We start from the raw sequence: 16,994 nt of genomic DNA, 5'->3' as shown, positions 1-16,994 counted from the left end.
CTTACCTTCTTTTACGAGCTGGTGTTTCTCTCCTCCATTCCTTCTGGTGAACCAGGGTTCCCACATTCATGGAAAACCTGGAAGTATCAGGGATGGCTTAAAGATGTTATTTCCAGGCTTGACAAAGTCATGGTAATGAACAAAATCCTAAAAAGTCATGGAAACGTCTATAGTGAATACATGGTTTTAGTTATGATCAGCTCAGACATGCTAATAGTGCTCTGTGCAAGTGCCAACACAAATTACATAATGATCATTGGTGGAAATGCAGCAAATATAACCACAATTTTTGAGAGAGTCTTTTGCAACATCATTCATTTTGGGGTGAAAAAAAGTTTTTAAAAAAAGAAAGTAAAAATTTCTGGTAGGGAAAAGATTGCAGCAATCCCTGTCAACATAAATAACATCTGGCTCTGGCTCCTCAGCATTCCTGTAGCGCTTGATGATGCCTTGACCCAAGTCATCTAGACCAGCTCCCTCAACAGTTGTTAAGACACAGTACCAGACTTTACCGAATTCATTACCGATATTAGTCATCCATGTAGCCATGTCCACAACGTCGCCAGCAAGTTTTTTGGTGATCTACATGAATATGTAAGCATACAAATTGGTATAACAATCAGTGAAAATCAATTGAAGTTAACATATTTGCCTACACACACACCCACTTACCTTCTTTGTAGAATCAGGCTTCATGATTCTACCATATGTTGAGGTAATGACACCTTTCAACTCGTCAAGATGACCCAGGATCTCGTTGACGTGGCCTGTGTCAAACCACTGTGATAAATAGTTTCTGACTTGGTCAGGGCACTTCTCTTCTTGTGAAGCTCACAATCTGACAGGTAGTTTATGTTCCGTCTTGCCCACTCCTCACTATGAATCTCTTCAATTGCTTGCCGCAAGTAACTTGAGCTGTTTCCTACAGTTCTTGGCTTCAGCAAAGTTAGACATTTTCTGTCAAGAGCAAGCCGAGGGATGAGAACAGCCGGGAATTTGTTTCGATGGGAAGGATCTAGTTGCTTAAGAATCTCCGTACTCCAAGGGCAGACAGGAATCATACACTTACTGCAACGAGGACAGTCTGCTCCAATTAGGTCATGTCTGGAGTCAATATCAATGACTTCCCTCACTTCTATGTAGATTCCTGAGTGGTGCATCTTCCTGTTGCATTGCATGCATTTCAAAGGAATGCACCACATGTGCATTGGTACCCACAAAAACATGTGCTGTCTAAAGTAGCTATCTGGATCATGAGGTGAAGTTGTGGGCTTGCAAGGTCAGGGTGGATGAAACCAGTTGTGTGAAAACTGCTGTGTCAGCTGTCCGTTGCTGTCATAAAGACACTATGCTATCCACTTCTGGTCTGATGGTTTAATTACTCTACAGAATTGCTTGGGGAGAAAACTCACCCAATTTATTTCTGGAGGCCTCAGGATAAAGGGTGTTGTGGATGGTGTGTGGGGTACATTTTGCGCAGCTCCTTGCCACTCTTGGGTGTAAATGTGTTTTTGTGCGTCAGCAGCAACTGATATATGTGCTTGGGCAGCTACAGGATGAATCACAAATGATGTGGGAGGAGCTGTAGTTGGATCCACAGTTTTTCTGCCTTGGTCTGCAAAACTACTCAAAAGATGGTCATTTTCATTGTGCTGAAGCAGTCCAACTGCACCCCAGACCTTTGCACCACAATGGTCACAACGCTCTTGGGCATGGTAGTCCGACAGGTGTTCGGTGTAATCCTCCACATCGACTTCTTTGCTACATTGACCGCACTCGATTACATTAGACTCATTAGCCCGCGTACTGGTCTGTGAAACCGACTGCTTTCCTATACTGGACTGTGGACCTGGCTGCTTAGGCTGACTCCCTGGAATGACTCCCTGGACTGTGGCTTTCGCTGCTGAGCAGACTGGAAAAAGTGTTAGTGTTTCCTTAGTTCTGAAAATATTTCCAGTGTTTCAAACATTATTCCTTTTTTTAATTGACACAATACAAACATAAATAATGAACTAGTTTCTGTTATGAAAATGTACATATTGGAAGAAATATAGTAATATTACAGTTGTATGGCAATGGTCACCAGTGCAGGTAAAATGATCACGTTTATCATTACACACCTTATGATAACCGCATTTGCAAGGGATTCTTTTCCCAAAGGAGTCGTAAATACAGGTCTGGTTGTGTGATGGACAGTTATCAGTCCAGTGCAACACATCATTTCACTTCTTTGTTCCTGGATTCTTGCCCGTTGTAAAGTGGTACTTCCCTTGAGCGTACTTGCACAGGATGTCATACCAGTACACGTCAGGTTTACCAGTCTTAGTCATGTCTACAAATTTTGAAACAAAATTTGACTTTTATCTAATGTACATGCATACTTCAAGGCCTGTGTTCTTTGCGACAGTCAACAAACAGGTAATAATGGAGAGATCCAGGCACTGGCACACAGACGAGGAAATTTAAAAATGTTTGGCAAGATGATTTTTTTTTTTTTTAATTCACTGAAATCAATTCAAAGGCACTGTGTCTAGTTTGCAAGCAGTCAGTTGCTGTTTTGAAAGAGTACGATATCTGTCGCCATTATGAAACAAAACATTCTTCAGCTTTCTCAAAGTACTGCTGCGAGGTGCAAAAACAGAAGGCTAACGAGCTAGTTGCTAAACTTCGAGCTGAGCAGAGCGTGCTGCTGCATCCGTCATCAGCTCAACAAAGTGCCACACGGGCCAGCTATCAGATTTCCGCACGAATTGCTAAAAGTGGAAGAGCCTTCGCTTCTGGAGAGTTTGTCAAAGAGTGCCTTGCAGTGGCTGCAGAAGCAGTGTGCCTTTCTCAGATATGCATGTTTTCGCAAATCAGCTTGTCAAGGAATACTGTTACCCGACGCATAGAGGACATGGCCCAAACAACGGCGAGCAAATCAAGGCAAAAGCAACTGCTTTTTCTGCCTTTTCAATAGCTTGTGACGAGAGCACTGATGTATCTGATTCCGCACAGCCGTTGGTATTTCTGCGTGGAGTAAATGACAATTTTGAAGGGACTCGAACTGTCTGGCATCGAGACTCTTTCTGGTACTACTAAAGGAGAGGACCTATTTTTTGCTTTTGAGGGTGTTAAAAAAGAATGAATTAAAGTGGAAGAATATGGCTGGCATTACAACTGATGGAGCCCCGGCGATGGTAGGGAGGAAATCTGGCCTTGCTACGTTGGTGTCTCATAAAGTGAGTGTGTGTGTGTGTGTGTGTGTGTGTGTGTGGGGGAGGACAGCTATGTGCCAAATCCACCGGGCTTGTGGATGTGATGCGTGATGTCGTCAAAATTGTGAATGGTATATGCTCCAAGGCGCTCTCTCACCGGCAGTTCAAGGTACTGTTGGATGAGATGGATGCACAATATGTTGATGTGATGTACCACCAGGAGGTTAGATGTCTGAGCCTAGGAAAAGTTCTCAGGAGATTTTTTTTGATCTGCGTGATGAGATCAGAGCTTTCCAGGAAAGCAAGATTGGTAGTATTCAAGTGCCCACGAATAAGAAATGTCTTTCTGACCTGGCCTTCCTTGTGGACGTCACAGAGCTGCTCAATGTTTTAAATGTTCAGCTCCAGGGAAAAGACCTGATTATCACCCAGCTTTTTGATCATGTCAGAGCCTTCAAAACAAAAATTACTGCTGCTCAGAAGACATCTCTCAGCAGGTAACATTCACAATTATTATATTCACAATAGTTTTATGTGCAGTTATTATTATTCTTAATACTTATGTTTAGTTTGCATTTATATCCAGTTGTCAGCTTTGGTATTTTTTGTTAATCAAGCTGATATTTGTGTCAGAGTTCTCTTACATTATCATGTATTAATTTCCTTGTTTTGTCTGTTATTTATTCTTTTTGCCTCCCTCTGTTTTTACATGCCTGCTTTTCTCTTCTTTCACTCCCAGTCTCGCACTGTTCCTCTCTCTCATCCCCCACATTCACGAAATGTAGCCCATTTTCCATGTTTTAGAGAGACAGGCATGATGAAAGAGAATGTACCCGAGTATGATGCTGTTCTCAGGAGCCTTATCCAGAGTTTGTCAGTCACTATGAGGACTTCAGACACGATGCTACTGACTTTGAGTTGTTTGCTCAACCCTTCACCATCAGTGTGGACACAGTCAGTGGTGATCCTCAGATGGAACTAATTGAGCTTTAGTGTGATTCAGAACTCAAACACAAGTTCGGGTCCCTTCCTCTGACAGACTTCTACAAATCCGTCCCAGGAAACAGGTACCCAAAGATGTGCAAACAAGTGATGCTGTCTCTGTTTGGCAGTACCTACCTCTGTGAACAGACTTTCAGTCTGATGAACTTGAACAAGTGTAAACTGAGAAGCAAACTATCTGACTCTCACCTGCATAATATCCTGACTTTATCAGTAAGTCAGCTGTAGCCCAATTTGGAAAAACTTTTGAAAAATAAGGACCAGCTTCATTTCTCTCATTAGAGGTAACTGATATTGCAGGGATATGGTTGTATTGCTTATAACTTGAATAGTTGTATTAGGCATTGAACATGTTGTACTATAAATGGGATTGTTTCTATATTTGCATTATGCTATAAGTTTCATTGAACTATAAACTCTGAAAATGAAACTGCATAAGTTAAGCAGATTACAAACTAATGTTTCCTATTTATTTAATTATTTGAAAATATTATGAAATCATAAATGAGGAGAATCATGTCAACTTTAATTTTAATATAATACAGTTTGGTATAATGCAACCTTAACTCACGGCCCTCAATCAAGTTTGATTTTTGGCCCTTCATAGGAAAAAGTTTGGGCACCTCTGTTCTACAGTAAGCAGCTGTTGAAGTGTAATAGTCCTAATCACACGATAGTGTGTGCTGGAGTTTTGTAAAGAAGTGTGGAAAAAATTCCCTCCAGCGAGATGACACTGATCCTTTCTTTGTGTGAGCGATCTTTACATAAGGAATAACACAAGGCAGACCATGCTGTTATACAAATGACTGTTTTTCCTTTTCATAAAACGTGTAAAAAGAAGTGCTGTATATGTGCATTTACAAATATTTACTGCATTTTATGTTGTAATTTAAGACTTTTCATCCCAGTAGGAAATTTTCTGCCAACAGTTCTAGATCTGTAAAACAACACAGTATAAAAACAAGCAACAATAAAGTAAATAAATTAAGTAAAAAAAAAAAGTGTTATTATATGTCCAAGTGTGTCGGTTATAAGTGAGCAGACTATGATGTCAGAGTACAAAACGTGACAAGTGTATAAAGTGACTCTTTAATATTGTATTATAATACATGTATTGTTGTCTGTTTAACTTTCTGAAAGGAAATTCTCTTATCATGTACTCTCTTATATTATGAACGGCTATCAAATACCTATGATGAATGTAATCATTTAATTACCTTGTATTCATTTAATTACCTCTTTAAATAAGCTGCTCAAATGCTATCCTTGATTATACCATATACTTGAAATACACCTGTATTTGTGTCAACATGACACAGGACTTATTTTGTATTATGACTAGGTGCTGTGTGTTTTTTTGTTTCAGTCTGTCTGACACATGGACCAGTAGAAACCGTCCAAGCACTGCTGTTATCAGTGTATAAATACTTTTGGTTTGCATGAATAAAGTGGGATGTCTTTATGAGCATGCAAGAAGTCAGTGTGTATTCATTTTGGACCCCCCAGGCCTGAACGCTCCACGGTAAACCACACTTTCTATAAGTTAATAGAAGTTAATGGTAAAACACCATGCTGAAATGCACAATTATAAATAAATTTCCTTTCTGTACGGAAGTAAAATAGTGACATGTCTTTCAAACAAAAAAGCATGTTGAATTGCACTAGTCGGTGGAAAAAAGCCTTGTTCTTGCATTTGAAGGAATTGTATTTACAGCGCTTGCATTTTTAGGGGCTACAATTCAAATTGCTTGTATATTTAAGCTGTGAATATTTTAAATTGGGAATATTTCACAATTTGGAAATAATTTAATTATTAAACGTTGAATAATCAATATTCACCTTCCAAAGTTTGCTTCCAAAGTATTCAGTTTGTTAAAAAAAAAAAAAAAAACCCTATAATATTTAAGTTACATTTCAGTCCATTTAAATTCACTTTAAAATTCGCTTCCACAAATTCAGCGGTTCAAATTCAGCTGTATAGTCAACATTGCACATCTGGGAATTGCAAGAAAAGCAGTAGAGTGCTGATGCATAACCTGTTGCAAGTCCATGTCCTCCAGCAGGCAGTACAAGCAGGTGTGGACAAAGACCAAAGCAACAGGTAGAGCGAGACCTTCACAATTTTTTATTTGAAAAAAATGGACCAAGTGATAACGTGCTTGTACTAGTACCAGTTATGATTCTCATGCCCAGTATATATGCAAAAATGCTGATTAAGACAGGAAAGCAGCATTTTTATGTTTAGATTCAAAGTCTGACTGGTTACTCTTTACCCCCGTGTACATGTCAGCAGATTTCTCAATTTACATTTATGGCATTGGGCAGATGCCCTTATCCTTATATAGTAAAGTGTATATATAAACGTTATTCCCCTTGATGCTGATTTAAAGAACGAACATTACATCTGAGGAATGTTCTCAGCGGAGAGCAAAATATGTGTTCCTCAGATTTAATGTTTGTTCTTTAAATCGGGGTTGTGGATTGGTGGTTGTTATATCACCTTTGCTATATAAGGATAAGGGCGTCTGCCAAATGCTGTACATGTAAATGGAGAAAGCCACTTACAGGGGTAAAGAACAACCGCTAAGACACTGAACATGAAAGTAAACGCTGCTTTTGTGTCTATCAGCTTTTTTGCATATATTATGTCTTTGTGTGATTATACAGGGTTTTTGTCTTGAGATCATTGGCAGTGTTGCATTTTACATAGAGCCTTTAAGGATTCTCCCAAAGGGACATGAAAAGACTCTAGTTTAAAATGGATTTTCTTCAAAAGTTGACAGTAAAATGTGCTCCAATTTCATACGGTCTGCTGGTGGCAACTATAAGCCATGGAATATCTCCTAACTCAAGCCCAAATTCACTCAATATTGATGACAAAATGGCCAGAATTAAGTTTGGGAACAGGACTGGATCTGGATCCGTGCTAATTACAGCTCTAAAGTATAGAAGGTTATATAGTAGTAACATGGTGTAACAGACTGTATACACCTGTAACATGGTGTAAAGCCAAGTTCTATTATGTAATTTTGAAATAGTTGAGCATTAAAATATTTCAATATTTGACCCACCGGACAAAAAAATTCTCTACCACAATTGTCAATTTGTCAAAATAATATGCACATCCATCCATCTACCGCTTACTCCTTCTTCAGGGTCACGGGGAACCTGTAGCCAATCCCAGGGAGCATCGGGCACAAGGCGTGGTACACCCTGGATAGGGTGCCAGTCCATCGCAGGGCACAATCACATTCATACACTACGGACAATTTAGACACGCCACGGATACGGACAATCAGACATACCATGTCTACCATGCATGTCTTTGGGGAGGAAACCGGAGTACCCGGAGGAAACCCCCGCAGCACGGGGGTTTGCAGAACATACAAACTCCGCACACATGGCCCTGGCGGGAATCAAACCCCGGACTCTGGAGGTGGGAGGCAAATGTGCTCTAAGCCACTAAGCCACCGTTTGCCTAATATGCACATATAAACAAAATTAGAAACCAGCTTTTTTACTTAAAATTTTTTAATAGGTAATACATCCAATATGCATAAATGCAATATAGAACTATAAATAAGGTGACTATTATAGCTACATTACTAAACTAATTAATTAGCATGATCACTGGCACCAACTGCTGGATATTTGCTTCTAATTTTTCATTTTGGTACTCATTTTGCAGTTCATCAAGAAAATTTTACCAAAATAAATGGCCATAAAATACCAATATGATGATGATAAATTGATGAAATGATGTTTTGATTTTATTTTTGACATAAAAAAAAAACGTCAGTATTTTAAGTTGCATGCTTACATGGAAAATTCCAACCCTAATTCCAAGAAAGTTGGGATGCTGTGTAAAATGTAACTAAAACAGAATGCAAATCTTATAAACCCATATTTTATTCACAATTGAACATTGAAAATATATCAAATGTTTAAACTGAGGTAATGTACGATTTTAAGAAAAACATAAGGTAATTTCGAATTTGATGGCCACAACATGTCGAATTTGATGGCCAAAGGCTGCAAAAGTAAGTGTGGCGGAAAAGTAACAGCTTGAGCAACATTTTGCAACTAATTAGGTTAATTGGCAACAGGTCTGTAACATGATTGGGTATAAAAAGAGTATCTTATAGAAGCAGAGTCTCTCAGAAGTAAAGATGGGATGCAACCTGGATGGAAGCATATATTGCTCTAAAACCTGTATATACCTTTCAGCATTGATGGTGCCTTTCCAGATGTGCAAGCTGCCCATTCCATAGACACTAATACATCCCCATTTACGTTTACATTTCTTCACTTAGCAGATGCTTTTATCCAAAGCGACTTACAAATGAGAAAGATACAAGCAAAGCGATATATCAAGCAGCGAACAATTCAAGTAGTGCTACCATACAAGATCCATTAATTGAATTCCAGAAGAAATGGGAAAGACCCCCATAGCATCAGAGATGTAGGCTTTTGAATTGAGCACTGATAAAAAGCCGGATGGTCCCTCTCCATTTTAATCCTCTTTAGTTTAGAGGACACTGTGACCATAGTTTCCAAAAAGAATTTCAAATTACTATTCATCTGACCACAGAACAGTTTTCCACTTTGCCTTAGTCCATTTTAAATGAGCTTTGGCTCAGAGAAGACAGCAGCATTTCTGGATCATGTTAACATATGGCTTCTTCTTTGCATGATAGAGCTTTAACCAGCATTTGTGGATGACATAACAAACTGTGTTTACAGAAAGTGAGTTCTGGAGGTGTTTCTGAGCCCATGCAGTGATTTCCATAACAGAATCATTCCTGTTTTTAATGCAGTGCCATCCGAGGGTCTGAAGATCGTGCAGTATTGATTTTCGCCTTGTCCCTTGCACACAGATTTCTCCAGATTCTCTGAAACGTTTGATGATATGTACTGTAGATGAGGAGATGTTCATGGACTTTGCAATTTTACATTGAGGAACATTGTTCTGAAATTGTTCCATAAATTGTAGACACAGTTTGTCACAGATTGGTGAACTTCTGCCCATCTTTACTTCTGAAAGACTCTGTTTCTCTATGATACACTTTTTATACCCAAGATAATCTTTTTAAACAAGGACGAATAGGCTACATCATTAGCATAAATCGTCAGAACTGAAGCTTTCCATAGATCCAAAATATTTCCAAAAAAGTTTCCAAAATATATAATATAACCAATATAACAGTTGTGTATATATACAGTATAACAGCTGCAAAAATCTATTAAAAAAATTATACTTTTTTCCCATTTAGACAGGACTTCTCACACACCAGAGCATACTAGCATCCATTTGCTGAAGGTCCAGAATGAGCATCTGGCCATGCACAGGACTACTTGATCTCTGCGTCTGGCTTCATGCTGAATAGCTTGAGGCATTCACTCTCAGGCAGCAGCTTGTTAAGGCACACACACACACTGAAATAAACACTCACTCATTGTCTTTTTATCGTTAAATTAAAGTAATTTGGTCAGAATTACTTTAATACCAAAGTAATTGGTCAGAAATTACTTTGGTCCTAAAGTAATTTATAGCAAATCATGGTTAAATTCTGGATTCTGATTGGTCAGAAGGTTTTATTAATTGTCAATAACAGCAGCTATGACAGTAGTGCAGTTGCAGATCATAGGTTTATATGAATGCTCATGCACAATAACAATGGATGCTGTACATAATCTAAGGCTAATAATAAGCTGATTAAGAAAACATATTATTTAACAAAGGAAAACGTATGATCATTGATACAGTACATTTATGATAAGTTTTCTATTGTAATGTCCACCACAGACAGTTCCCTGCAAGACCACCAGAGGACACCCTCCTATGTATTTTGAATTTCTTTCTCTGGTTTCTTGTGTTTGTGCACTCCTGTTTTGTGTTCTCCCTGATTTGTTTCTTTTGTAGTTTGTTGAATTAAAAAAAGATGAAAGCACTTTCATCTACCTCTGAATCTGTACATGTAACATTTATGGAAGGAGTCTCCAGTGTCAGCACAGTATCAGTCAGAGGTAAAGCTGTAACTTCCCGTTTTCAGACACAGGAAAGTTTTCAGTACGGAGGACTTTGCACTTTCTCTGTTTTTTGTCATTAAATTAAAGAAAAATAAATAAATAGAAGCTAGTGATTGTGTGACTTGTTATAGCTTCAGTAAAGTAAGTGATAACAGGAACCAACTTATTTTGCTTATGTTCCACACCATTAAATATAACTAAACAGATTTTTAAAATATATTAGTAAAACTTAGTAAATAGAACTTGGCAAATAGCTGTGGTATAAGAGGAATAAAACACTTCTGAATGTGCAGTACCCCAAATAGAGCACAAATTCAGAGCAGGCACCTGTTTAAGGGATTTAAGGATTCCCTAAGTGGGACAAACTTAAGAACATTTTTGTCTAGAAGAACGGAATAAATTTGTGTTTGCATCAATAATAGTGTGAATGTTTGCCAGGACACAGAGATCAATACTGGAACAGTGGGGCTGCAGTCAATAGTACACACTCTTTTCCTTCAGCAGAGGCTGAAAACTGGGAATCTCCTGAATCTTGAAGACATTGGGGTCATTATAGATGTTGCGTAAAGACTATAGATGACCTTGTGTTACCATCATACTGTCATCTATTTTTGTGTTCAGTGCTTTGCTGGAAATGGCATGAGTAACAAATATAAATAAGGATATTTCCAGCACTCGTTAGTTTGTGTTTTGTGGTATTCATGAGGTATTTCATTCAGAAATCTGCTTTAAAGTACAGACTTGTCATTCAAAATAACACTGCACCTTGTCAAATACAGCAAAAAACAAAAGTACATATCCCTGTAGCAGTTTATTTGAATGTTTTGGTCCAAATATTATTCCCAGCAGCAGCTGGTGGTGATATGAGATGGGAGATTAAAACTGTATATCAATCAATTGCTTGACAAAAATTTGGTGTAGAGCATTACATTATATCACTGTATCTCATTGATGGAATAAGAAGAATATTGGAACACACACACTTAATGGCAGTTAGTGATTTATAATATTTTACTGTTTAAAGTCTGTGATGCTTGACTGGGTTTATGCCGTGTGTCCTCTGAATGGTAAACAAGGTAGAGAGAAAAACGCTTTCATTTCAAACCCTCAAACACTAAACTTGGTTTGTCTGTCCTTTTGGGGGATTTGTACTTTGATTGGACATTATGTGCTCAGTCTATCTACTTTTAATTTCTCCTAAAAACAAAAATCTATTATTTTCTATTTGGATAGAATTCTATCCTGTTCTATGTTATTCTATTCTAAGTGTCTTCAGAAAATCCTTCTCCTTCATGTACCTTTATCTGTAGCTTGATATGCCAATGATCATGATGAATCAATGAAAATAGATTAGTCTATGACATCATCTGGTGACTTCTGGAGTGTGCTTTAGCTACTTTGATCTGAAAAACATTGGCAACACTGAGATTACAGCATTGCTTCATACCGTTCGGCGTGGCTTTTTTTGTAACCACTGTTGGTGCTGTTGACTCCACAGAAGTCGAACATAATCCATTTTAAGGCATTTGTTAACCACAAATAATCTGGATTGGATGCCAAAAATAAAACCTTATATGGACTTTTTTTTTTTTTTTTTAATCTTTGAAAGACAGGTGGGCTTAGCCCTGCAAGCACATTGAAAGAAGCTGCCCCTGGCTGTTCCTTTACGTACAGTTAATTATGGATTGCGTGCAAATACTGTTGAGTGCGAAAACTTGCTTAAGACAAAATGAAGACCTGTTAGGTTATCACAGTAACCAAATGTGATAGCAGTACGAAAGCAAAATGATGTGTGTCACAGCCATTTCACAATGTTCTGTTGTCTTTTACATTTTTTGAAATAATTGGTGCATATAAATTAATAACGTAAACAATTCTGCATCATGTTACTATTGTTTTTTTTTTATTTTATTTATTTATTTTTAAATTAATTGGTACTAATCACTGCTACCAATCATTGCTGTGCCCATTTAGCAGAGTGACAGGAAGAGGTCAGTGTGGAAAATGTCGTTAGGAGAGCGTGGGCTTCATAAAATTCTTTGATGTTTCACTTTACAGTTCACTAAACAATAATCCTGTTTATGTTACTTAACCTTTGAAATGAACTTTGACAGCACTTCAAGCAATAAACAACAAAAGATTTATAGAAAATCATGCATTAGAGCTCTGGAGGAAAGTCTTGGGTACGTTCTGCGAAAATAGTCTAATTCTATTGATTTTTCAATTGTTGTCAGAAGCTTAGTACTAGTTGGCCACCAAATAGATTCAGTAGCAATATTCGTTATCTAGAATCAAGTAGGGTTTCAGTGGAGAAGAGCAGGTCTTGATACATTTCTGTGCAGCCATAAGTAAAGAACGCTTCCTTGTGTATGAATGCCTTGCTGTTAATGACCGATAGAGGCTGATTGTCAAGAACAGCATACTGGGTAACAGTGTTGTCTCACCTAGATAGAACTAAATGCTCAAGAGTTTGCTGCATCATTGTTTCCTGCCATGTTGCTGCTCATTGTGCTGAGTTTATTGGTTAAGATATTTTATCAGGTTATTTGTGCTGTAAAAAGATGCTATAGTTCCTCAACTTGATATTTTCACAGCGCAGAACAGATTGCTCTCAACTGAACAGCAACGCCAAAAGGTACTGCTATCTAGAGCTCAAAAAAGGAAACTTTGTGCAGTAGGGGTTCCTGTGACTGATTATGTGTAATCAGTAACGCATACCTGAAGAACTGTAGTCTGAATGCTTATGTTCAGCATCAACTTTTGTTCAGCTCACATTGTTCCCAGCTGTTTCTTGTACAACAGCTGTGTCCCTAATAACTCTCATTCATAAGTACTGACTGTGGATTATTACAGAACTCTAGGAGTCTGTGTTAGTGAATGGTTGTGAAACCATTTTTAAGGAAGTATTCAGATACTATGACATACCAGAGTGTGGTATTCTGTGTCTGATCTGTCCCGTTCACTTCCCTGTTCAGGAAAGCTTCCTGTAAACAACTTAACATTAATGTCAGTCTTTTTTCAGCTTACCAGCCACAATCTAATGTCCAAATTGATAATTTCTGTGCATGTTAGGCTATCAACCATCCATGGGCTGGAGAACTGTCTGAGGTACCAGCAGTAGATGAGAAGATAAGGAGAACACAAACCTGGGAAATGGCACACATTTGCCAGACAGCAATCAGGTGAGAGAAATTCTATGCACACCAGCGACCAGAACTAATCCTCAGCTCTGGACTGGTGGTTTGGCTTTCAATCAGCGACCTGAATTACTGTAATTTAAAACTCAGATCAGCGCTGCTCCTCAACAACAGAGGTGAACTCTCCACAGTTCTGCCACTTTCACCTACTTCAGGGTCACTACCTGGACCTCCGCTAAATAAACTGGTCATGTCCATTCATTCAATCCAGAACCTTATCCAATACCTTATGTCTTGTTTAAGCTCTGAACTATGTTCCTTGCTTTTGCCATTATTGTGTATGACTCTTGCTATCCTTGCTTATTAGATTATGATTTATTATTTTCTTTACTGTATTTACTGGTATTTTGACCCAAGACAATTATATAAATTGTTGACTTATTATGCATGCACAGATTGTTGATAAAGCTTTCCTCACACTTATACACTTTGTTTACTACCTTTATATTACTGCTTTTTTCCCCTTCTAATATTCATTTTGGAACCATTTTTCTGCCCCCATAACCAGAGGAAGAGACATAAATAAGATAAAAAGCTGTTGGCATTAAGGCTGTGTCTGCTATTCAGTTAACCATCACTCTATCAAAAGAAGAGCACAGAAGGGTTGGTGACTATGTAGTCAGTAGTACAAAAGGATGATGTGGGAGATGGTTAAAGGTGGACATTTTCTTAAAAAAATTACAGAAGCAGAGTAGTCCAATTATGGAGAAAGTAGAAATGGCTATAATGGCTTCAGGAAGCAGGGCAGATGAAGAGAGGGGGAAAGGGTTGAAGTGGTTGGCAAAAACAAGGAAAAGTGGCTAAAATGATGGTACTATTTAATGTGCTGGTGAGCTGTTGTCCAAGAAAGGGAAGGTAGTGAGCCAAGGGCAAAAGAGCATCTTTCTGTGTGTACAGTATGTGGGTGTCTAATGGTTTTCCATCACTCTCATCCTCATATTCTGTGTCCAGCCTTTTTTCTAGCAAAGCAAGCTTCTAGTGTACAGCAACATGCAACATGTTTTTATTATTATTATTATTTTTTTTACATAAACTGTTAATAAAACAGAAAACAGTGAAGTGACAAAGGAAACATACTTTCATAATGCACAAATTTAAGCAGTACTTTTGATCATGTCTGTGCAAAGCCTGTGACTACACATGAGCTTTCAAATTTGTACTCACGTTTAAGATCTTGTCCAACGTTCAAGATAAATGTCCAATCTTGCTTTCACTGTGAGTTTAGTAATCAGGGTCTAGCTGTGACACACTCCCCAGGCCCCAATACAGCTCCAATGACTCCAGTGAATTAGGTAGTACCCTTACAGATAATTGCTTATTGTAATTGGAACCTTTTCCGACGTCAGTGTGTGAGGACCCCATGAATGAGTTAAGATAAGGCTGTAATTATGTGGCCAGCCTCAATATACTCCTTGGGCTGAAGGAAAGGTTTGACAGGCCATCTACACTCACTGCAGCTTGACGCACATGCTGTGGAGACACAAAGGGGCTTGAGAGAGGGATAGTGGGAGATCTAGGAAAATAGAAAAAACTGAAAGAAAAATGTGTTTTGGGACCACAGTGAGAGATTACAGCTTTTAAAAATGCTTGTGGAGAGCAGTGAAAGGTGAGACCTGCCATTACCAAAGAACAGAGCAAAAGATGTACAGGCTAGAATGGACACAGATTTTTAAATTATTATTATTATTATTATTATTATTATTATTATTATTATTATTATTTACATGTGCTCAGAACTATCTCTTCTTCCTTATATCTTGCATTCCTGGTAAATTGACCAAATGTGTTCAAAAGCAGTGTGATTAGTTGACCAAATGTGTTCAAAAGCAGTGTGATTTTCAAGTGTCATGAAGAGGACAGACAGAGTGCAGGTTTTCTGGTTTTATTAAAACCAATGTAGCAAACAAACAAAATAGATAGGAAATATGAAACGTCAGGCATAAATTGGACACGTCTAGTGGTCGGTAAGTGTGAAGCAAGCTATAATCGAACCCTAATCAAGACAGAGAGCAAAAGCTTGAACTTGTCATAGGTGCAATGCTGAAGTGAGACTTAGTTAAAAAAAAACAAAAAAAAAAAACAATGCTGGGAGTCCATGTTATTTAAAGGGAATAGTTTGATTGCAGGTGAGTTTCATTCATACTCAGGGCAAAGTTGGTCAAAAAGTTTTGGATCTGGATTTGAAAATCCCATGTTTTGGTATCAAGGATCAAGTAATCCAACTTACTGTTGTGTCAGTTTTTCGAAGCAACATTAGATTGGCTCACACTGATCCTGATACAAACCTTTCAAGATTGCCAAATCCGGATTACTAGTGCTCTAAATCAGACTACATATCACAATGTAGGCTACTAGCTATATAAAGACCAACCGGTAGAATAGCCAGCAGGGTCACTTTAATTTTTAATTTATTTGAAGAGACAGAAAACAGCACAATAAAACAATACAAACATCCCCTTCACACAAACAAATTTACATTATTCACAAATACATTGTGGATATTTTGAACAAATGTACTGTCAGAAAATATTTTTAAAAATTTGTTCCTAGAGTATTTATGTAATTATACTATATACTGTATACCCACAGGTAAAGTATAGCATTTGGATGTAATCATGCACATTTCACTCACTGCTGTTTCAAGGGTTTATAGTGAATGGTACAAAAAACAACTTTTCACTTATACCCTTGTGTATAAAACCACACTGCAAAAAAGAAAAGTTGACTTAACTTAAAATTTCAAGGCAACTTGCTGCACAGCTTTTTTTTTTAGTTTACTCAACTCAAGGTTAAAAATTGAGTTAAGTGAAGTTAAGTTGAGTAAACTCAAAAAAGCTGTGCAGCAAGTTGCCTTGAACTTTTAAGTTAAGTCAACTTTTTTCTTTCTTTTTTTTTTTTTTTTTTTTTTACAGTGCAGCAGGGTCAGAGGAAAAACACAAATGACAAATGGTGTAGTGGATATAGCACATATTTTTTTGTCTCTGTGAATGGCTTACACTACAATTAGCACAATGAGAAGGAAATTACTTCAGAAGGGATTTGAAGTTGATCTGTAATTATGAAGTTATTATTTCCTATGCAAAGCTGCAAACGCTGTAGCGTGTTTGCTTATTATTTTCAGCTCTGAAACTAGTTTAAGCACTGTACATAATAATACACAGGCATCATCCTGAAGTCTATAGCCCTATTAGGATGGGATTAAATGTACATGGGGGTCCTGGGGTACTTTTCTATTCCACAGGTGCTACGCTGTACTCTTTATTTCCGTCATGATTGGCCATGTTGGTGTTTTTCTTCGTCCTCCTCTGAGAAAATTACTGGCTGAATTGCCTTCTGTTTTTCACCAAACTCAGTGGTCGTCTGATAATTTTATTCCCATTTGGATACACATCCATTATTTCCTATGCAGATGTCTCTTCACATTGGAAATAAAGAATACTACTGCTACTTGCCGAATTTAGTCTCACAGCAAGCACATCAGTGACCCGTTTTGGCCAAGTATTAATTATATAAATGCATTTAAATTTTTCCAACAGCCACCTTATAAAATGTCAAAATAAATTCTCAC

General features: G+C 37.8%; 1 long non-coding RNA gene across 1 annotated transcript in view; it reads left to right on the top strand.

The window, feature by feature from the left end:
- LOC108272425 (uncharacterized) overlaps nucleotides 1-16,994 on the top strand; it is a 41,593-nt gene that overhangs the window by 18,569 nt on the left and 6,030 nt on the right. The window contains exon 3 of the long non-coding RNA XR_001814064.3: nucleotides 13,302-13,411. This is a non-coding gene — a long non-coding RNA (uncharacterized LOC108272425). The remainder of the gene's footprint in view (nucleotides 1-13,301; nucleotides 13,412-16,994) is intronic.

The sequence above is a fragment of the Ictalurus punctatus genome, chromosome 12 (assembly GCF_001660625.3).
Source record: "Ictalurus punctatus breed USDA103 chromosome 12, Coco_2.0, whole genome shotgun sequence".
NCBI classification, from domain to species: domain Eukaryota; kingdom Metazoa; phylum Chordata; class Actinopteri; order Siluriformes; family Ictaluridae; genus Ictalurus; species Ictalurus punctatus.
Note: the sequence above shows the minus strand (reverse complement) of the source record. Positions and strands in the feature narration are given on the sequence as shown.